Genomic DNA, 24,998 nt, shown 5'->3' with positions numbered 1-24,998 from the left:
ACAAAAAAAACCTAGCCCCTTCAGACATGACACTCCTGTTTTTGAGAGCGTGTCAATTCTTTGGTCGGAATGTCAACTATAGTATTTTCACTTTTGCACAATAATGTCCTGCATCTTCCTGATTTTGCAGGACTGAATATTTATTTTCATATTGTGTTGAATCAATTATTTTTTCCAGGGCAGAAAATTCAATTCCAAAATCATCCTTCCCACAAATAATGAACTGTTCATACCGAACTAAACCTGATTAAACACAGAGCAATCATCATACACCTTATTAACTTGCAAATGTTTTTCAGGGTTTAGTGGGCTCACAAAATTGATTAGTATGTGTAGGAAATTTCCAATATGAGAGCTTAGTAAAATAACAAAAAATACCGAACTCCAAGGAAAATTCTTAACGGAAAGTCTATTATCAAATAGCAAAATCAAAAGCTCAAACACTTCAAACGAATAGAAAACAACTGTCATATTCCTGACTTGGTACAGGCATTAACTTATTCAGAAAATGGTGGATTATACCTTCTTTTAAAGATAGCTAAACCGCTCATTTGTAAGACAGTCGCATAGAATTCCATCATATAGACAACAATGTGTGAGCAAAAGAAAATAGACTTAATAGGTAAAATTGTCAAAAATTTCAAAAACAGCAATCAAGATTGTGAAATCTTAATCCCTACAAAACAAATAACTATTTCAACAAAGAAAACAAAATGGCATATAAACACTTCATATACAAAGATCATACGCAAAATTGAAAGACAAGAATACAAAAATGATCATAGCACAATAACACAATTGCGGGATTTACATATACCTAGCCATGCCAGAAGTATATACCAAACATGGACTAAACAGTAAAGGTTAAAAATGAACAAAGACAAATAAAAATAACATTATAACACATAGTTAAAATGATAATCAACGTCAGTACATAGAATCTATACTTCAAGACCATCATGTTTTATTTGTTAAGTTGATACAGAATATTTATCAACAGTAGAGTCGGGAAATTCTTATCCAATATGCATATGAAGTTGGTATATTGCTGCCGATGTGGGGGAAATTTACAATTTTAAAATTATAATTGTCTCCCTTGTCATAGATTCTAGTACTGAAATGACCACTTATGTCATTTTCGAGATATAAGTCTAAAATGAGGCGATGGAGTCCGTGTCTGTTGCTTCTATAATTTCTAGTTCTGGAGGATATATCAATGGAACCCAATCAAAAAGGTTTGCATTGTAACTGGAAATAACATAATTAATATATCTGGATGCGAAATTAAAGGATCGGGCTTTTTATAAGAATCTAACGGAACTCCGACTTACATTAAAACAAGAAGAGGTCGACAAGGAGAGGCGCACATTTCTTTCCATTAGGAATGCCGACAATTTGCTAAAAAATGTCTATCTTCAAATTAAAAAAAAATATGTTGTCAATGAGAAACTACTGATCACTTGTTCCTCTGTTTTACTTTCTCGTTCACTATTAACAAAAATGGCCGCATTGTTACATTGTGTTACCCAGAACAATAGATTTATATCGGTTGTTACCCTGTTTGAATTAAAAAGCATTAAAGATTATTTCCTCCAGACGATTTTTCAGTTTCACATAGGGTATGTGATATACTGGGTTGAACAATCAGACATTTATCGAAATTTAAAATTATCCAGTTCTTTGGAGTTTTTTAGAATCTACATATGGTTTATACCATTACGCAAGTAAACAGTTTCACAGTATTTCTGAAGATATATTTAAGTTTAAAATGCACTGTGTTGTCGAAAAAAAACCACAGTCTCTTTTCACCTATTGGTACAGTTGGGAGCAGACCAAGCATAACATGTAGACGCGCGGAAAAAGTTAACGCGGTGTTTACTCGCGAGCACTTCACGCCGCGTTTACTTAAGAAATTTAAGTAGACATAAAAAGTAAACGGGCGTTAACTTTCACGTTTACCTCCGCGTTAACGCGAAAAAGGAGCGTCTTCTAATTTTGTTAATAGTAAGTGGGCGTTTACTTCCGCGTCTACTTCCGCGTTAACGTGAAAGTGGCGCGTTTTCTGTTTTTTTTTTGTGTTAAAAGTAGACGCACGTTTACTACTGCATGGTTGGTTACAATAACGACTGGACCAAAGACAGGAACAACATTAAAATGCTAATAACTATTTTTTTATCATATAAAATTGAGAATGGAAATGAGGAATGTGTCAAAAAGACAACAACCCGACCATAGAGCAAACAACAGCCGAAGGCCACCAATGGGTCTTCAATGCAGCGAGAAACTCCCGCACCCGGAGGCGTCCTTCAGCTGGCCCCTAAACAAATATGTATACTAGTTCAGTGATAATGGAAGTCATACTAAACTCCAAATTATACACAAGAAACTAAATTTTAAAATGATACAAGGCTAACAAAGGCCAGAGGCTCCTGACTTGGGACAGGCGCAAAAATGCGGCGGGGTTAAACATGTTTTTTGAGATTTCAACCCTCCCCCTATACCACTAGCCAATGTAGAAAAAACAAACGTACAACAGTACGTACAGTAAAACTCAGTTTAAGATAAGTCCGAGTCCGATGTCAGAATAGGAAACAAAAGAAAATAAACAAAATGACATTAATACATAAATAACAACAGACTACTAGCAGTTACTGACATGCCAGCTCCAGACCTCAATTAAACTGATTGAAAGATTATGTCTTCATCATATGAATATCAGGCACAATCCCTCCTGTTAGAGGTTTAGTATTATACCATCATAAAATATATGAAAAGAACATTAACCGTGTCATGCCAACAACTGGTTTTAGAATAAGTATGTTTAATTCCGATGCAAAGACCCTATAAGTGAATCAATATTAAAGCCAAAATATGCAATCTTTAATGACCTGACAACAGTTTCGTAACTATATCCCTTCTTAATAAGTCTGTTTAAAGGTTTTGTTAGCTTTTGAGGTGAATACTGACATTTTTGTGTTTTGTAAAGAATATTACCATAAAAGATTTAATGTGAAACCCGAACGTATAAGATGTCTGCATGTTGAGTTATATTTACGAATGATGTCCTTATACCGATGATAAAATTAAGTAAATGTTTTGACTAGTTTATGATATGGAAAACCCTGGTGTAACAATTTTTCAGTAATACATAAATTTCTCTAGCTTAAATCTAATACGTTGTTACATACACGAGCGAATCGTACAAGTTGAGATATATAAACACCATAAGATGGTGACAAGTGAACGTCACCATCTAAAAATGGATAATTAACGATAGGAGATGAAAAATCATGCATAGGATCTATCTTAAATAAAATTTCATTATTTAATATCTCAATATAAAACAAAAACGAACGAATATTTTCGAAGATTGCAAAAAGTTATCTGATCAACGTTGACAATGACTGAAACAATATCGACCATGACAGGACGAAATAAAACTGTAGATACTGTTCTTATTTCTCAGGGGATTCATTTCGGATTTGAAATATAATAAACCTGATAATTGTGTACTTTTGTCTCTAAGGATGAATAATTTTACACAAATTGAGAGCTCTATAAGTCTACTGTTACTAATGTTTATGTGGATAACAAGAAAAAGTAACAATAATTCTTCTTTTTTTATTAATATTCGTGTACTTGCCTAATAAAAGAGTACTTATTATACCTTGTGATGGATTGTTAGACAGAGGAATGCAGACATTTAAGTTTAACATTGCAAAGTTTGTTGTTGCATACAAAAAAAGGTTCCAATATTTTCAATTTTGTAAGAAAATTATACAACCGCATAAATAATTTGTTCTTTTTCCCTAATGATGAATAGTTTTACACAAATTGACAGCTCTTATAAGTCTACGGTTACTAATATGTATGTCGATAACAAAAAAAGTGACTATATATCTTTTTTTTTTATTAATATTCTTGTAATTGCCTAATAACTGAGTACTTTTTATACCTCAGGATGGAAATGTTAGAAATAAAAGTGAGGAAATTTACGTTTAAAATTGCAAAATTTTTTGTTGCATACAAAAAAAAGGTGCCAAAATTTTCCATTTTGTTAGAAAATTATACAACAGCATATTTTTTTTTTCTTTTTGTCCCTAGTGATGAATAGTTTTACACAAAGTAAGAGCTCTATAAGGCTACGGTTTCTAATATGTATGTCGATAACAATGAAAAGTGACAATATTTCTTGTTTTCATTAATATTCTTGTACTTGCCTGATAAATGAGTATTTTTTATACCTCAGGATTGATTGTTTGACATAAAAGTGAAGAAATTTAGTTTTAGAAATGCAAAATATGTTGTCTCATAAAAAAAGGGTGCCAATATTTTTCATTTTGTTAAAATATTATACAAAGGCATTAAAATTCTGTTCTTTTTGTCCCTAAGGAGGAATATTTTTACAAAAATGGAGAATTCTATCAGTCTACGGTAACAAATAATTATGTCGATAACAATAAAAATGACAATATTTCTTTTTTTTTATAAAAATTCTTGTACTTGCCTGATAATTGAGTTTTTTTTTTTAAACCTCTGGATGGATTGTTGGACGTAAAAGGTAAACCATTTAAGTTTCAAAGTGCACAATTTGTTGTCGCATACAAAAAAAAAGGTGCCAATATTTTCCGTTTTGTTAGAAAACTATACAACGGCATAAAAAAATATTCTTTTTGTCTCTAATGATGAATAGTTTTATACAAATTGAGAGCTCTATAAGTCTACGATTACTTATTTTTATGTCGATAACAATAAAAAGTGACAATACTCTATATCTTTTTTTATCAAAATGTTTGTACTTGTCTGATAATTGAGTACTTTTGATACCTCAGGATGGATTGTTTGACATAAAAGTGAAAAAATTTAAGTTTCAAATTGCAAAATATGTTGTCTCATACAATAAAAGGTGCCAATATTTTCCATTTTGATAGAATATTATATACTGACATTAAGATTCTGTTCTTTTGTCCCTAAGGATGAATAGCTTTACACAAATTGAGAGCTCTGTAAGTCTACGGTAACTAATATTTATGTCGATAACAACAAAAAGTGACAATTATTATTTGTTTCATTAATATTCTGGTGTTGGCCTGAAAATTAGATACTTTTTTCTACCATGGAATGGATTGTTAGACATAAAAGTGAAGAAATTAAAGTTTGAAATTGTAAAATTTGTTGTCGCATCAATATAAGGTGTAAATATTTAAACATTTCTAAAAACATTATGTAACAGCATTAAAATCCTGTTCTTTTTGGTACATAATGACAAACATTTTTACACAAATTGAGAGCTATTTAAGTCTACGGTTAATTATATGTATAACGATTACAAAAAATTGCAAATATTTCTTTTTGTATAATTAAATGTTTGTACCGTTGTACTGGCGAGATGAATAATCTTTGTATACCTTAGGATGGATTGTTTGACATGAAATGGAGGGAATTATTACGATGATTTTTTTTATACGAAAACAAGTTCTTATGTCTGCAGGGATGAACAGATTTAATAAAAATGACATTTTACATCGTATATATAAATGTCGATTTCTAAATTCAGTAAACCATGAACTACGGCAAATATTTTGAAATGAGTGTATTTTTTGAAAACAAAATATTATAGATCATTTGATTTCGTCTGTTTTATTTCAAGTCTTGAAACATTGTCTAGCTAAATCTAGCGTAATGAATATAAGTATTGTTAACATATAAAAAAAAATCTATTTTTGCAGTATTTACTAATCCAAATTATTTTCAAAAAATTTTTGTTTAGCACTACTTTATTTATTTATCATTTGCAATTTATCAATAAGCCAGAAAAAATTATGTTTATAATTTCCACAAATGTTGTAAAAAAATAATAAACGCGTGTTTTTTAAGTGCACGTTTACAGGTAAAGAAGTACAATCTGTAGTGAACGCCCGTTTACTACCGACTAAATGGAAACAGAGTAAACGCGCGTTTACTCTAGTAGACATTTGAAAGTTCCACTTTGACCGCGTTAACGCAATTGTAATAAACGCGCGTTTACTGGTAAACGCGAAAATTTAAGTTGACGAATGAAATATGTGCACGCGGCGTTAACGTGCGTATACTTTATGTCATGCTTGGTATGCACCCAACTGTATGCTGCTGTACCATGCATACAGACTCGTGACATGATAATAACTTTCAAATTATTCCAAAATTATTAAAACAGTTCTCGTAAGGAACCAACCGTTCTGCTTTTGTTTGGACATATTTGTCATCAGCAACCTCTTTTTTATTTTGTAGAACAAAAACCAATCAAATGCAGGTTTCCGTGTGGATGATGCCATTAATTGTATATATATGTGAATATTTATCATGGATAATCATAGATAGAAGGTCCCTTTACCGTCTACCATTACTAATTCTCATTCATACAGCAATATATACTTCCGATTTCACGATTTTTTTAAAATTCAACGTCATATTAAGATTACCATATTTTGTTTTAACATCGACAATTAACTCCTACAATAGACGTGGGTTCATATTTATATTCTGATATAGCATATACTTCATGAAATCTGGTAAATTCAGTTTTCATGCTTTAATTCTAAATGGTATATTATTATGTATGAGCTTTATTTCTGTTTATAAATATTCTGCGACTCAATTTTTAAGTTAGGATAATTAAAGTTGTTCAGTTTTAAAAAATCATGAATAGTATTGACGTTTGTTTCTGTGACATATTTTATGATTGATATATAATTTGCATTGATTGTAGTCACTATTCCGTGTTTTTTTAATTATACTCATACCAAACTGAATTTGGTACATGTAGTGTAATTCAGACATACATCAAAGAAGTATGAAGCTTTCAAGATATTACACTTTTTAGTTTTATATATGTTCTAAACATCTATTGTTGATATACAGACGTGACATATATGTATGTGAAAACTATCGTGTTGGGTAAAACCCTTCTTTATTTGACAAAAACCTCCGGATTGTTTTCAAGTTATTCATTTATCAACACAATTAGTATATTTTTAACTCATCTGGCTGAAAGGCCAAGTGAGATTTTTTCATCACTCGGCGTCCTTCGTCTGCAATCATTAACTTTTACAAAAATCTTCTCCTCTGAAATAACTGTCCGAAAATTCAACCAAACTATGGGTATCTCATTCAAAAAAATTTGTCTATGACCCCCACCCTTATATTTTGCTAGCCAACATGGCCGACATATTCTTGTGTTATTAATATGAATTTAAAAAAACAAAATGAATAGTCTTGTACATATTTTTCAATGTTTACCCCTAAAACCATAGTCAGGTGGTGATTGTAGGGTTTATTGTAAAATCCTGACTATTCAAAAACAAATAAAAGATAAAAACAAACATGGCCGAATTGGCTACAAATAGATCATAGGGGTAAGATTCAAGTTGTGTTTATTATCTTGAAAACCGCTATGACAAGAGAAAATCTGTCAGAGCAGAAATGTTGAGAATGTTAAGATCTACCTTCTGTTCATTTATTGTATAGCTGTCAGACGATATCTTAAAGGCGTTATTGCCCTTAAATGATATATTTTACCAATTGTTCACATTTTTTGCATATTCTTCTTAAAACAATAATAGACAGAGAGAAACTGTTATTAGGTAAGTTATCAGACTGACAAGATCTACAAATAAGTTTAAACTTCGAAATCGTCAGAAGATCTTGCCGATTTATGATGAATTTTACCATTCTTTTTGTAAATTTCTAACAAAAATGTTCTGTTCTGAACAACTTGGCCATATTTATCCAAACTTAGTGACAATTACAATTAAGGTTTTTAGTTTTAAAAAATGTGTCCAATTACACCGTTTGCAAACAAACATGGCTAAACATAAAACATAGGAGGAAAATCCGCTATGAATAGAGAAATGTAACAAGTGCAATAATGCTGACACATTTTAAGATCTGCATGCTGTCTATTTACGTCAAAACTGTCAGACTACTTCTTATATGAGTTATTTCTCTAAATTGCCAAATGTTACCATTGTTTTTTGGCTTTTTTTTGCTCATTATCTTAAAAATTATAGTAGATAGATAGATAGAAATTTCAAATAGCAAATATCATCATCAAGACAATCATCATGGCTGAAATTTCCAGTCGACTCTGTATATGAGTCTTTGTCTTTTAACGATGATTTTTACCATTTTGTAGTTTTTGCCTATTATCTTGAAAAGTATATTAGATACAAATGTAGAGAGAAACGTAAAAAATATAATATGCAGGACAAGAGTAAACTGTTCATACACGTATTGTCCTTCCATTTTGATATTGAACAAAAAGTGGCCATTGTAGAAGATGCATGTGAGTCTGTAGAACCTCTAGATTATTCCAATGTAACAAGTTTCCTTTCAGTTCAAGGCACCGATTATCGTCTTAAGACTAGAAAATAGCTCTTATAATAAACATTTGTGGGTACATACAAAGAGGTGAACACATTCGGAAATCATAACGCGTCGTAAAATGCATGTGCAATTCATGTAAACGCTACCTTTCCGATTAGTTTACTTCAAAGTATCAATAGACGTTTAAAAAAACAAAAGTTTGTTTACTTTCCCGTTTACCTCCGTTTCAGCGTTAATAATGCAAGTTTTCAACTTTGGTTTAAATCAAATGTCCGCTGACTCTTGGTACTACCCGAACGTAAACTCAGTTGTGTATAGAATATTATATCAATACCTTTGGCAAAATTGAAAAAAAAGACTACATGTAGGTATAAATCTATTTTTCTTTCTCTGAAAACATTCGACCCCTGAATATGGGATGATAATGCAGACCATTTTTGGTAGCGGCCTTATACACATATCCTCTCCAATGCAACTGTTCAAAGGTTCAATTTATTCAATGTCATTTACTGCCAACTTGTTAACAATTTCAAATGTATTCAGTACATTTGAAAAAAAAAACACACCCACATATATCAGTAAAAGAGAGGCTAATAATACCAAAGGGACATTTGAACTAATAAGTCGAAAATAAACAGACAACCCTATGGCAAAAAAAAAAGAAAGTACACATCCGGTCTAATAGATCATATTCGTGGAAAACGGAACAGGATTCATGTGTTGTTAAGACAATTGAAACATATCTAAAACAGATATTCCATAACGGTCAACCAGCTCTTGATGGCGTCCGAAATATTGTCGAAGGGATATTTATTTTTTTATGGAGATAGGACATCAAGGAAATAAAAGAAAAAAAGAGAAAGAATCATCGTTGAAGAACTGTGTATAAAATTTCGAGATACTTACTACAACTGAATTGTTCATTAAATTCCTGCCACCAATTGCTGTTTTCCATATCAGGAATTTCAGTTTTACACTGTAAAATTTACTTTAAAAACACATATCTCCATTATAACTGTATTTAAATGTGTAAGCCCTTGATAACGCCAAAGTGTAAACATAGATATATATTTTATGCTTTTTTCATATCGCCTTATTTTGTTGAAGGAATGGCGTTGCGACATAACATCTAAATGATATCATTTTTGGACTTTATCGTACCGCATGATTGGGGTATAATAAAGTGAGAATGAGCGCCAAGAACTGATTCGCACCGATTGTTATCATAATTTATAGATTGACATATGACATCACATCATTTCGACTGTGTTTCCTTACATATCCAGATCATACATGTCTGTAGATTTCCCGAAGAATGATTTATGTACAATATTGCTAGGATGGAGGTATGTATAAGTTTTAACATTTATATAGTGCATATATGTATAGATACGTTGATCAAGATTCTGTTGAGAGAGATACAACACGTACTAGGTCAACGAATTCGAAAGGATTATATGGTTCAAAAACATGACCAAGTTCAGTCTTTCGTAAATAATGTTCACGATATATGTTAACATATGTTTTTGCAGTTTAATAATTTGGTATCATTATAGTTCTCAAATACCTTTTTGTTATTTGAAACATACATTTAGTTTATTGAACATAAAGGAATAATCAGGGGAATATTAAGCAAATTACATTTTGTGTGATCATGGTTAAAACAATTCCCGTAAACTTGATAAAAGAACTTAAAAAACATTAGCATTGTTTCATTTGTAAAATATAAAAAAGAAAGTTTCTTCATTGTGGATGCAATTCAGTAATCTTCTTTCTGAACCCGAGCACTTCCCGCCATTTAACCAAATGGGACCGTGACCATCCCGTATAAGCAATTTGGGTTGCATAATTCCTGAACTATAAATCAATGAAAGATACAAGGGTTGAATATTTACTTTCCGTTCAGGAAGTAATATTCTGTCAAATACTTTTATTATTAAGTTGAATAAAGAAGATCATTTAAACAACTCTTCGTACAAGGACAATTTGGCCTATATATAATCAAATTGATTCTGCATTAAGGCGCAATATGTTTTGCAATTGGTAAAAAGGCTGTGCTGTTATCTATGCATCAAAACAAATATTTCTTTTCAAATTGACTCTAAAGTGTTCATAGTTTTCATTGGGATCAGTAGTGAACCATATAACCAACATATAACACACGGGACATTTCCTGCCAATTTATGTATAAACATAAACAATGAAATGAAATCACATTAATGGGAGGCGTCATCACATATAGTGGACGTGACGTCTTGATACGCATTAGCAATCTGATGACTGCTTACAGATCCATAATAGGTCACCAGGTGACGGCAATAAATCAATCACAACGTCACTTATTGACACGATGTGTAAATTATGTTGGATGGAAAAAATGCTTACCCTAACCTGCCATGTCATGATGCAGAACCTCTGCCCGAAATACGTTTTCGAAAAGTGCATATGATTAATCAATTATGCATGCATCATGTCATCTAGTATCATTTGATGTTATATTATAAAATGATTTAAACTGAAAGTATGTTATGTTTTATAATCTCTAAAAAGGTTATTGGAAATCAACTTTTACAATTCAATATTTTTCATTTTTATTTTCGTTTAATCGTCTTTCATAGTTTTATTGTATTACTGCCGATTGAATGTTTTTGATTTATGATCTAGAAATGTATCGACTAATAACGAATGTAAAATCCTTAGTTTACAAATTTAGCTGTCAGATAAGACTTTCCAATCGTTGGATATTGCATTTCGAATTTTAAACCTTGGACGGTTCTTTATTGATTTTGTACAAACTGAGATGAAATAACTGATTCGAATTAACTTGCACACTGTGCTTTAAACGTAGTACACACCAATATCCGAGCTGTTTACATGCTATTTCTGCAACAATATCTTCAAAGTGATTATCACATACTGTTTCCCATTCACCATTATGATCAACTTCCAGTCGTCCTTGATTCTTAGCGTAACCATCAATAATAAGTAAACCACCTGCAGAGAAGAATAATTTATAAAATAAATGTACTTTTTGTGAGAGGTGTTTTAAAGTTTGTGTATTTAAAAGAAGCAAATTGTCTTACTCGACCTATTTTTGGCAAATTGCTTTTATAATAGCTGACAATCAGAAAACGATTGTTTTCAGAAAATAACCAAATTTAATTATTCAAATGTTTTTGGGGGTTTTTTTTTGTCTTAACTGTGTGTGCCTAGTTGTTTTCTTCGTTTAAAACGTATATTTGGTTCTTTGGTGTTTTTTTTTTTTACTGAGATTGATAGTTGTTTTAGTGGTGTAGGTGGTTTTTCTTAACATTTTTTTTTAAATAGCTCGGGAGAACCAATTTCAGTCAATGTTTTTCTTTTTAATACATTTCAATCTGTTTTACAATGAAACAGTTATTGAATTATAATCTTTCGTCGCTTTTTGAATAAAATGTTACAAATATGTATCCACAAATAAGGGATAAAAATAAATACACAATTATCATTTAAATTCATGCTGTTGTCCACCCTTTTTGAAAAAAAAGTTAAAAACAAGGAACATGGCCAATTGCTTCGATACATTATGGGAATGGTACATTAATTTTCCTGGCTACGATGTATGTTTGATACTCCAAACACCTGTTAAACTTAAATGCAAACCTCCGTAGGAAATGGCGGATGTTGAAAGAGCCAACCTGTTGCATTTTTGAATTTGAAAATCTAAAATGAGCGTATAGGATACGTATAGTAAATGGGGACATCGATTCTTAATTTAAAGATATCAGATACAATTTTTTCAACAAACAGGACATCAGTTTTTCAAATATCAGTTTGATTGTTTTGTATTTACGTTATTATTGTTTGTTTTGAGGCTTCAATAGTCTTGCATTAAGCAAAACAAGCCTTATTTTGAAAATGTGTAATAACATTAAAATATTATCCATAGCAATTACCAAAGGATTTTTGACGACAACATGTATTATATTAATATAATAATGTTGATAACGTATATTTGTCAGAGTAAGGTATTGAGTTATAGCTGATTTTGCTCAAAACTAGGTAAAATATATCAGGTAATGTCAAAAATGTCAAATCAACATGTTCATGGTTTGATATTGACACAACAACTGACGATCCTGTGTTTAAGCGTCGATATATATGCAGGACGTTAAAAAGCAATGGTCTGCGCTGAATTGTCAAACTCTAAAGAGCAAGGATTGTCTGTTTTTTTTAAGTGCGATTATACGGTACGCTTAAGTGCGTAGTATAACACGCTCTAAAGTGCGTGGGTATAACACGCTAAAGTGCGACGGTGCACCGAAAATGGGGTTTAGATAATCATTTTCGTCTGTTACAGTGTATCTTCTTTTAGTTTTTCGTTTATTGTTTTGTTTATCAATTAAGCCTTATTCTTTTTTTTTCTTTTTTTTTCTTTTTTTTTTCTTGTTTTATATTGGGCATTGTTTGACTCTATATAGTTTGCTATGCTTCGTGGTCCAATGCTCTACGTTGAAGGCCGTACGGTTAATAGTTGCATACATTCTCGATGTTTGGTCTTGGGTGGTTAGATGTTTCATTGACAATCATACCACATCTTCTTTTTATTATCTAAAGTACGATAATTGTCAAGAAAGTATTTTAGTTACTTTGCAGTAGCTAGTATTATACTTTATGAACCTGTCGCAAACTAGGAACCTGTAATTCAGTGGTAGTCGAGTGTTACTATATTTCATATGTTTTCGTTTATTTTTTTGTACATAAATCAGTCCGATAATTTTCTTAATTGAATTGGTTTACACTGCTTGTGTTAAGGCCCTTTTATATTTATAGAATACTTGTACGTTGAAGGCCATGCAGTAATCTATAGTTGGCTACATTAATGAAAGTTGGTCTTGGATATAAAGTTGTCTCACTTACAATCTTATCATGATATTACACCTCTGTTCGTTCGGATACTGTGTAGTTGATGTATGTCCATATCTTTAACAGAAATGACGAATTGTATAATAAACAAATGTTTTATAGAATAATTGAATTATAAAGTGAAAACGTAGAACTTATTTCACGCAAGTGCTTGATAACTTGACATGGAAGGTGTATCTAAATTGTCATCCCTAATCATTTAAGGGCCACAAAAAAGCTTTCATTATAGACATATTTTTGGTGATTACAATGAAATAAAAGCATGCGGAAATCATAACGCGGCGTTAACTGCATGTTCACTATTTGTAAACGATTCTTTAAACATTCAATGCATGTTTTCCCCCTGTTTACTTATGTATTAACGTAAACTATCAATTTTTAAATCTTGTTAAATTCATAAGACCGATGACTCTTAGTGATTATCGTGTTGAAGCTCAGTTTGGTATAGTACAATAGAAAAAAAAGGTCGAAAATCTTTGTAGACAATATTTGAGTGAGGACCTAATACATAGATCCGGTCCGATGTACGTGTTTAAAGGTTCAATTTACTCTATGTTATTTACTGGCCTTTGTTAGTTTTCTATATTATTTTAACATTGCTTCATTTGTGTTTCGAAGTTTAGTGTGACGTCCATTTTTGCTGAACTAGTACACACTTTTGTTTAAGGCAAGCCGAAGCCCGCCTCTGGATGTAGGATTTTCTCGCTTTATAAAAAACCAATTGATTACCATTAGCTGTTTTTGCTCTTTTGTAGGGTTGTTGAATCTTTGACACATTCCCCGTTTCAATTCTCAAATTATTTACTAAAACTGTGCACATCAGTAATCGAAGCAGAGTTATTGCATGACATCATTAGACCAATGATGTCTTTATGTTTATTTGCAAACCATTATGCATTTCGCACTCCGAAAGTGTTATCACTAAACCGCATTAACAGTGCTGAAACACACGATTTTAAAACCGGTAATCGGTTACCCCTTGGTACTATGAAACATCTTAAAGTGGATTTAAGGTTGAAAATACCAGATTTTCAGCTGTAACAGTTACTGAATATTCTTTTAAGTTTAAACAAAAATCATTTATGTTGCATTAATTTTGACCACACAATGTTCTTCTAAATGTTTTAATAAGGTCTGTTTTAATGATGAAAAGTTCTAATCCGATTTGTCATCCATACTGTTACTTATGAAGGTATACAAGTGCAATATATTATATTCTGCAAATTTTTATAAATAAATGAAAGACATACAGGGTTAGATATTATTCGCTATGTTCTATTCAATGATTTATAATCTGTAAAGAACTTTTAATTTTCAGTTGAATGACGAATAACATGCTAACACCTGTTCTAACACCTGTTCGTATAAAAAAAACTGTTGCCTATAGATCAAAATATTCCCACAATAACCACATTAATTCTGTATTATACATATATTCTAATTGTGTTTAAATGGAATTGCAAACTCTCCCTTTAGTGAGTGTGTGTGATGGAATATAAATGTTTACTGAATAATTTTACTTGTCATAAATATGTCTGATGTGAAACCCTGACTCGAAATACATTTTCGAATTGCGTATAATATTCATCCACAAGTAATGCAACATGAAATTTTATATCATTTCATTGTATATAATATACGGTTTTATCATGAACGTATACTATTCTTACTCATCTTTAGAAAGAGTTTATAGAAATCAATGTTTATGTTTCGTTTCAATTTAGATTTCGAAGGCTTTCATCTTCCCACTAGCTCGCTGCTGAGTAAATGCTTTAAATGTGTAATTTCGAAATTAATCAATTATTGTCGAATGTGAAATCCTTTTTTTTTCAATTTAAGCTGTCGAAAAAGACCATCCAAGAGTTGGATATACCATTTTGAATTTAGATCCCTGTACGTTTGTGTGTGCATTTGAACCAAATTGAAATGAAAGAAATGAGAACATTACATTGCGTATTTGATATTCTGGTTGATTGTAAAAATTATAGAAACCAACTTTGACAATATTTATGTTTCGTTTAATTTCTATTTCAAAGGATTTCATATTTCTACTAGCTTATTGCTGACTAGATGCTTTAAATGTTTTATTTCGAAATTTATCAATTATTGTCGAACGTGAATTTTTTTTTTTTTCAATTTCAGATGTCTAATAAGACCATCCAATCGTTAGATATTAAATATCTGTTTGAACCTAATACACACCAATATCCGAGCTGTCTACATGCTACTTCTGCATCAATATTCCCAAAGTGATTATCACAAACTGTTCCCCATTCACCTCTATAGTAAATTTTCAGTCGTCCTTGATGCTTAGCGTAACCTGCAGATATACACAAACCTCCTGCAGAAAAAAATAATTTATAAAAATCAGATGGTTGTTTTTGAGAGACCATTTATTATTCATCAATTAACGAAAATAATTGCGTTCAACCAAAAACGAAAAAATGTTGTAAAGACAAATGCATTATGTATACATGACATTAACGCACGTTTTGTTAAGGTTATTTGTTTGCACCCTAATATATATACTATCAGATAGTATTCTGTAAATGCTTCAGACGTTTGTTTTGACCTTCATACCTTCATCTTCTGTTGAACAGTTTAGAAAACAATGGATGCCAACATTTTCATAATGCTCACATTGTGATGTAACGTTATTGAATTTACAATCCAGTAATTTACTTTCTGAACCAGAGCAATTTACGTCATTTAACCAAACGGCACCATAACCACTACGTATACGATTTGCAGGCTGCATGATTCCAGAACTATACATAATGAAAGACATACAGGGTTAGATATTATTCGTTATGTTCCATTTATGAACTATAGTCTGTAAAGAACTTTAAATTTTCAGTTGAATGCAGAGGAAACGTAGGACACATGTTCGTATAAAAAATATGTTGCCTATATATCAAAATATTAACGCAATAATTAAATTCATTCTGTATTATATATATATATATATATGTATATATGTATATATATATCATATGTTTTTAAACGACTTGTAGACACTATCTTTAGTGTGTGTGTGTGTGATGAAATATAAATGTTGACTGAATATGCATAGATGATGCATACACAAAATATGCATCATTGAAGATTGTTATTCTTAATCATCTTTAGAAAGAGTTAATAGAAACCAACTTTGACAATTTTTATGTTTCGTTTTGATTTTTAAATCAACGGTTTTCATATTTCCACTGCTGACTAAATTCTTGAAATGTGTAATTTTGTTATTTATCAATTATTGTCGAATGTGAAATCCTTTTTTTTTCAAATTTAGCTTTCGAATAAGACTATCCAATCCTTGGATATTACATTTTGAATGTTAACCCCTGTACGTTTGTGTGTGCATATGGATCAAATTGAAATGAAAGAAATGATTTAAATTGCATTGCGCACTTGATGTTATGTTTGAACGAAATACACACCAATATCCGAGCTGTCTACATGCTACTTCTGCATCAATATTCCCAAAGTGGTTATCACAAACTGTTCCCCATTCACCTCTATGGTAAATTTCCAGTCGTCCTTGATGCTTAGCGTAACCTGCACATATACGCAAAGCACCTACAGAAAAAAATTATTTATACATTTCAGATTTTTGTCTTTGAGAGACCTGTTTATATTCATAAATTATTGAAAATACACAGATTTTTTTCAGAAAGTCATACTAAGATGGAACACTCAAGACTTTTGTTAAAAAACAGAACCAATGTTTTTAGTATGGGCCTCAAAGTAGGGTAGTCAATTATAAATAGAAATTAAAAATCCTGTATGCAATAGTATTTGACATGATATTGTTTTTAGTCATTGGCTGAGCTAAATCAAGCTTGAGCCGAAAACTACACTAAATGTATCACAACTTTCATGAATTTGGAGACTGATGTTAAAAGTTTGTAAAATACTGACTTTCCAAAGAATTTAACTGTTTTTTTTTAAAATGAGGACTTTTTGTTTGCTGAAGCGGCATCACGTGGGGCCAGGTTGCCCAAATTGTGAAAAACTTAATATCCCGAGAAAACAAACATATCAAAATCTTTCAGCTTCGAAACGAGCTATCATACGAATTGAAGTGTATGATTTGGCCAGAAGAACGGAAGAACAGGTTACCATTGTCGAATACTTGAAATGAATTGTGTATATTGAGCCATATACTGTATCTATTAATTATTTGCAACAAAAAACTAGGCTATTTTAAATAAAGAATCATCAGGGATGTTTCATGAAAACTGTATTTCTAGTGATCATCGGACTTTCGGAGAATTTGTTAAAAGATTTAAAAAAATATATATTATGCTTTTATTTGTAAAATATAAAATTTAAAGTCACTTTAAAAAGACAAATGTTCTTTATTGATGATATAAACATGAAGTAAACGTGAACAATAAACAACTCTTTTTTTATTTTAAGGTACACGAAACATACAGGTGGGTGCAGTCCTAACCTGTACAGCAAGTTAACTTGATAACCAGTCATTTGGACTGGTCAAAGTTAACCTGTGACCGGTTTTAGGACTGCTCTGACCAGTCCTAGGACCATAATCTAGTTAACTTGAAAAGCGGACTTGGTCCTAGGACTGTTTTTATGTCTGCCAAAAAGTTAACTTGGAAACAGGTCCGCTATTGATATAAGTTAACTTCGAACCAGTCCTGTCATAAGTTAACATAAGTTAACTTCGAAACTAGTCCGGCCCTAAAGTTAACATAAGTTAACTTCGAAACAAGTCCTGCCACAAGGTTAACATAAGTTAACTTTTGCTTTGACGAATCCGATCGAAGCCAGACCTGTTCCCAAGTTTACTTTTGACTGTTCTGCTCAACACTAAGTTAACTTGTAACCAGGACCGCTAATCATCGATTTTTTAAAAAATATTTTTTAATATCTTTGTTTCGTAGTATAAACATCCAAAAAATAAAGTAAAATTAGTACTTATGTTTATTTTATAAACAGGATTAAATATAAATATTTGAAAATAAAGTACACATAAAACGTTGCTTGTAACACAAATTTATCTGTGATCTTTCATCTATAAATTAAAAAACGATCTTGGTTACAATGATAACGGGCACTGAATATATATATTCCAATACCTATCAAATTCAACCATATTTGCACTTTATTATGTATATCTATGGAAAGACGTATATTAGATGTTAGTTATACGTCCTTGTGAGTTATACGTCCGTGTTAGTTATACGTCCTTGTTAGTTAAACGTCCTTGATCTATGTAGCCACAATCAGCAATATTTTGATTTCAGGATAGAATTTATTATACAAAATGAAAGCATCATTTACACACATGACTACAAATTTTTGTTCGCATAAATTTAGGGTGCCATCATGTCCTCCTTTTATTCAAAATATTGATACGTAACAAAATTTCAGTAGTTTTGATACCTCATGCTGACTTGTACAACAAAATTATTTGACTGCATCGACCAAAACAGACCATATGTGCACTTTAATTTGTAAATCTATATACCCACATAATACATCAGCCACATTTTTTATGTCAGGATTCAATGTGTAATACAATGGACAGCAATATTGCAATACAATTACAACAAATTTTTGTTCGCATAAATTTAGGGTGCCAGCATGTCCTCCTTCTATTCAAAATTTTGATACGTAACAAAATTTCAGTAGTTTTGATACCTCATGCTGACTTGTACAACAAAATTATTTGACCGCATCGACCAAAACTGACCATATGTGCACTTTAATTTGTAAATCTATATACCCGCATAGTAAATCAGCCATGTTTTTTATGTCAGGATTCAATGTATAATGCAATGGACAGCAATATTGCAATACAATAACAACAAAATTTTGTTCGCATAAATTCAGGGTGACAGCATATCCTCCTTGTATTCAAAATATTGATACGTAACAAAATTTCAGTAGTTTTGATACCTCATGCTGACTTGTACAACAAAATTATTTGACCGCATCAACCAAAACTGACCATATGTGCACTTTAATTTGTAAATCTATATACCCGCATAGTAAATCAGCAATATTTTTTTATGTCAGGATTCAATGTATAATACAACATGTACAATGGACAGCAATATTGCAATACAATAACAACAAATTTTTAATCGCATAAACTTAGGGTGCCAGCATGTCCTCCTTTTATTCAAAATATTGATACTTTACAAAATTTCAGTAGTTTTGATACCTCATGCTCACTTGTACAACAAAATTATTTGACCGTTTCAACCAACACTAACCATATGTGCACTTTAATTTGTAAATCTATGTACCCTCATAGTATTGTACCTAGTGCCTGTATGTCTTCTCCTGGCGCTCCTGTGCACATTTTAGTAGGACCGCAAATGTAAGGAATAATATTGGAAAACAATTAATGCAAAATATTTTCCGCATAAATTGAGAGTGTCAGCATTTCATCTCTGTATTCATAGTATTGAAGTCACTAGAGATAAAAGTTCAGGATGGTGTGTAAATCAAAACTATTAGGCCGCATCATCCAAGTACCAACACTGACATGTCTGAATTCATTTGTACTTTTTAATAAAAAAGTATGAGGTTCTCTTCTGGGAATAGTATACTGTTAATCTATTGTGTCGGTTGATTGATTTTGTTTGTAGTTAAACGTCAAATGGCAACTATTTCATTCAAGTGCACATTGAGTATAATTTTGGGACGTCCCATATATCAATTAATCGGCAAAGACATTTTGAATCTCTCGACAAATCTGACGAATTTGACGAGATTATTGATAGTTTTACCACACCGTACTATGTATCCGGATAAAGTTCACTGAAGAAACACATAATAAACACTTGTTTTTTTAGTAAACATTTATTATTTCTATTTTGACCATTGCGTTTACCCAAAAATAAAAAAAATGTTGCGAAGACAAATGTAATATCTATACATGACATTAACGCAAGTTTTTGTTAAGGTAATTTGTCTGCACCTCAATGTATATCTTTACTAGATAGTATTCTGTAAATGTAACAATGCTTCAAACGCTTGTTTTGATCTTCATGCTTCATCTACTGTTGAACAGTTGAGAAAACAATGGATTCCAACATCTTCCTAATGCTCAAATTGCGATGTAACGTTATTGAATTTACAATCCAGTAATTTGCTCTCTGAACCAGAGCAATTTACGTCATTTAACCAAACGGCACAACAGTATTCGAAGCAGAGTTATTGCATGACATCATTGGATCAATTTTGTCGTTATGTTTATTTGCAAACCATTATGCATTTCGCATTCTGAAAGTGTTATCACTAAACTGCATTAGGAACTATGTTGAAACACACGATTTTCAAACTGGTAATCGGTTACCGCTTGGTACTATGAAATAAGTAAAAATAAGAAAAATGATGTTCTCAACATCTTAAAGTGGATTTTAAGGTTGAAAATACCAGATTTTCAGCTGTAACAGTTACTGAATATTCTTTTAAGTTTAAACAAAATCATTTATGTTGCATTAATTTTGACCACACAATTTTCTTCTTAATGTTTAATAAGGTCTGTTTTAATGATGAAAAGTTCTAATCCGATATGGCACCCATACTGTTACCTATTAAGGTATACAAGTTGCAATATATTATATTCTGCAAATTTTCACAATGCTTCAAACGTTTGTTTTGACCTACATACCTTCATTTTCTGTTGTACAGTTTAGAAAACAATGGATGCCAACATCTTCATAATGCTCACATTGTGATGTAACGTTATTGAATTTACAATCCAGTAATTTGCTCTCTGAACCAGAGCAATTTACGTCATTTAACCAAACGGCACCATAATTACTACGTATACGATTTGCAGGCTGCATGATTCCAGAGCTATAAATAAATGAAAGACATACAGGGTTGGATATTATTCGTTATGTTCCATTCAAGGATTTATATTCTGTAAAGTACTTTCAATTTTCAGTTGAACAACGAATAACATTCTAACACCTGTTCTAACATCTGTTCGTATAAAGAAACTGTTGCATATAGATCAAAATATTCACACAATAACCACATTAATTCTGTATTATACATATATTCTTATTGTGTTTAAATGGACTTGCAAACTCTCCCTTTAGTGAGTGTGTGTGATGGAATATAAATGTTTACTGAATAATTTCACTTGTCATAAAGATGTCTGACGGTTTTATCATGAACGTATACTATTCTTACTCATCTTTAGAAAGAGTTTATAGAAACCAATGTTTATGTTTCGTTTCAATTTAGATTTCGAAGGCTTTTATATCCCCACTAGCTCGCTGCTGAGTAAATGCTTTAAATGTGTAATTTTGAAATTAATCAATTATTGTCGAATGTGAAATCCTTTTTTTTTTCAATTTTAGCTGTCGAAAAAGACCATCCAATAGTTGGATATACCATTTCGAATTTAGAACCCTGTATGTTTGGGTGTGCATTTGATCCAAATTGAAATGAAGGAAATGATTAAATTACATTGCGTATTTGATATTCTGGTTGATCGTAAATAATATAGAAACCAACTTTGACAATCTTTCTGTTTTGTTTAATTTCTATTTCAAAGGATTCCATATTTCTTTTAGCTTATTGCTGACTAGATGCTTTAAATGTGTTATTTCGAAATTTAGCAATTATTGTCGAACGTGAATTTTTTTTTCAATTTCAGCTGTCTAATAAGACCATCCAATCGTTAGATATTACATATCTGTTTGAACCTTATACACACCAATATCCGAGCTGTCTACATGCTACTTCTGCATTAACATTCCCAAAGTGATTATCACAAACTGTTCCCCATTCACCTCTATAGTAAATTTCCAGTCGTCTTTGGTGCTTAGCGTAACCCGCAGTTAAAGGCACACCACCTGCAGAAAAAATAAATTATAAAATTCTGATTTTTGTTATTGAGAGACCTTTTTTATTCATAAAATAACGAAAATACACAGATTTGTTCAAAAATTCATACTAAAACGGAATATTTGTAAAAGAACAGAACCAATGTTTTCAACATAGGCCAATAAGTAGGGTAGTCAATTATAAATAGAAATTTAAAAAAAAACCTGTTTGCAATAGTATTTGACATGATACTTTTTTTAGTAATTGACTGAGCTTAATAATTTGTGAGCAGAAAACTGTACAATACATATGTCACAAATTTGGAGTGAATTTACACAGAATTTAACTAGTTTTTGGAAATAAGGACTTTTTCTATGCTGAAACGGCATCACGTGGGGCCTTTCGGAGCTGCACAATTTGTACAAAACCTAATATCCCGAAATATTTACCATATCAAAATGTGTCAGCTTTGAAACGAACTAAATAAACTTATTCTAAAAGGTTACAAATTCAACAATGTAATTAGATCTTTGAATATTGTTTTATTGGTATTGATATTGGTTTTGTTATCAGTAAATTAAAAGCAAACTAAAAATTATTGTTATATACATATACACATTCATGGATCTACAATCTGTTTGTACCTATATCTTGGCATTGCACAAGGTTATGCTTTTCTCTGACTGTTCATGAGTATTTACACTAGATCCATTGGATGTTTGATGTGTAATGATTGATAATTTAGTCTTAGATGCATGATTTATTGTATTAGTTGGTATTGGATTTGAACTAGCTGTCAGTAACTGCAAGTACTCTCAGATCTATACTTGGTGTCGTATCGTTGTTGGAATGTACACGTACCCGGCCTCGTCCACTCTGTGTTTTTGTTAGATGTATTTCTATTTGTATCCATCTGATGAGTTACGCCTTTTTTAACTGATTTTTATAGTTCGTTCTTATATTGTACTGTAACACAACTGTCCCGGGTTATGGGGAGGGTTGGACCCGCTAACATGTTGAACCCCGCCACATTCTAAAATTGAGAATGAAAATTGGGAATGTGTCAAAGAGACAACAATCCGATTAAGGAGCAGAAAACAGCCGAAGGCCACCAACGGGAAAAGCACATACATATTCTGTATGTATGTGCCTCTCCAAAGTCAGGAGTCTGTAATTCAGTGGTTGTCGTTTGTTGCTGTGTTACATATTTGTTATTCGTTCATTTTTTTGTACACAAATTAGGCCGTTAGTTTTCTCGTTTGAATTGTTTTACATTTGTCATTTCGATACCTTTTATAGGTGACTATGCGCTATGGGATTTGCTAATTGTTGAAAGCCGTACGGTGATCTATAGTTGTTAATTTCTGTGTCATTTCGTCTCTTGTGAAGAGTTGTCTCATTTTCAATCATACTACATCTTCTTTTTTATATATTATACGTATCTAAGAGTATGATACGGACAGAGAAACAGAAGAAAAAGGCTGCCATTGTCGCCTACCTGACATGAATTATGCATATTTGGCCATATACTGTATCTATTATTTATTTACAACAATACAATAGGTCATTTCAAATAAAGAATCATCAGGAAAGTTTTATGAAAACTGTATTTTCTAGAGCTCATCGAGGTTCCCGCGAATTTGATAAAAGAATTTTTTTAAAAATATTATGCTTTTATTTTTTAGATATTAAATTGAAAGTCACTTTTACAAAACAATTTTATTTTATTGATGATTTAAGCACGACGTAAACGCGAACAATTAACAACTATATTTATCTTTAGGTACACGAAAAAAACGAACATTTAACGTCCATAGCGAAAACATACATAAGTTCATTGAACAAACACATAGTAAACAATTGTTTTCTTGGGTAAACATTTGACCATTGCGTTCCAAAAACGTGAAGATGTTGCAAAAACAAATGCAATATGTATACATGACATTAACGCACGTTTTGTTAAGGTAATTTGTTTGTACCCTAATGTATATCTTTACTAGATAGTATTCCGTTAATGTTAACAATGCTTCAAACGTTTGTTTTGACCTTCATACCGTCATCTTCTGTTGAACAGTTGAGAAAACAATGGATGCCAACATCTCCATAATGCTCACTTTGTCATGTTACGTTATTGAATTTACAATCCAGTAATTTACTTTCTGAACCAGCGCAATGTACGTCATTTAACCAAACGGCACCATGACCACTCCGTATGCGATTTGCAGCCTGCATGATTCCAGAACTATAAATAAATAAAAGACATACAGGGTTGGATAATATCAACGGTTTTCATATTTCCACTGCTGACTTAATGCTTTAAATGTGTAATTTCGTTATTTATCAATTATTGTCGGAGATGAAATCCTTTTTTTTTTCAATTTTAGCTGTCGGATAAGATCATCAAATCGTTAGATATAACATTTCGAATTTAAAACCCTGTAGGCGTATGTGTGCATTCGGACCAACTTAAAACGAAATAAATGATTTTAATTACATGGCGCTGTTGATATTCTGTTTAAACGTAATACAAACCAATATCCGAGCTGTCCACATGCTACTTCTGCATCAACATTCCCAAGTCGTCCTTGATGCTTAGCGTAACCCGCAGTTATACGCAAACCACCTGCAGAAAAGAAAATAATTGATAAATTTTAGATTTTTCTCTGTGAGAGACGTGTTAAGATGACGCAAATCTTCTTTTTAGAACTATGTCTGTTAGATTGCTATGAGTTAATTTGTTTTTCTATAGTACTTCGTAATAATTTCTGTTTTGCAAGGTCCTTCAATCTTGATAAGAAGTTTTAATATCTATTATGTTATGATCTTTCTTGTTGAATAACGAGTTGCCAATATGTCTCCAAAAATAAGGGATAGTAATACATGCAAAAATCATTTACTTTAAAGCAGTTGTC

General features: G+C 31.5%; 1 long non-coding RNA gene across 2 annotated transcripts in view; it reads right to left on the bottom strand.

Moving 5' to 3' along the window:
* Positions 1–10,202: 10,202 nt before the first annotated feature.
* The window catches only part of LOC127723666 (uncharacterized), a 108,848-nt gene continuing 94,052 nt past the window's right edge, over positions 10,203–24,998 (bottom strand). Inside the window, exon 3 of one of the 2 annotated variants that reach the window (XR_007992192.1) lies at positions 10,203–10,221. This is a non-coding gene — a long non-coding RNA (uncharacterized LOC127723666). Of the gene's footprint in view, positions 10,222–15,929; positions 16,038–24,998 lie in introns of those variants that run through there. The other variant, XR_007992190.1, reaches the window with a different exon arrangement.

Source organism: Mytilus californianus, unplaced genomic scaffold (genome assembly GCF_021869535.1).
Source record: "Mytilus californianus isolate M0D057914Y unplaced genomic scaffold, xbMytCali1.0.p SCAF_13, whole genome shotgun sequence".
Lineage (NCBI taxonomy): Eukaryota > Metazoa > Mollusca > Bivalvia > Mytilida > Mytilidae > Mytilus > Mytilus californianus.
This window is presented reverse-complemented; position numbering and strand designations above follow the sequence as displayed.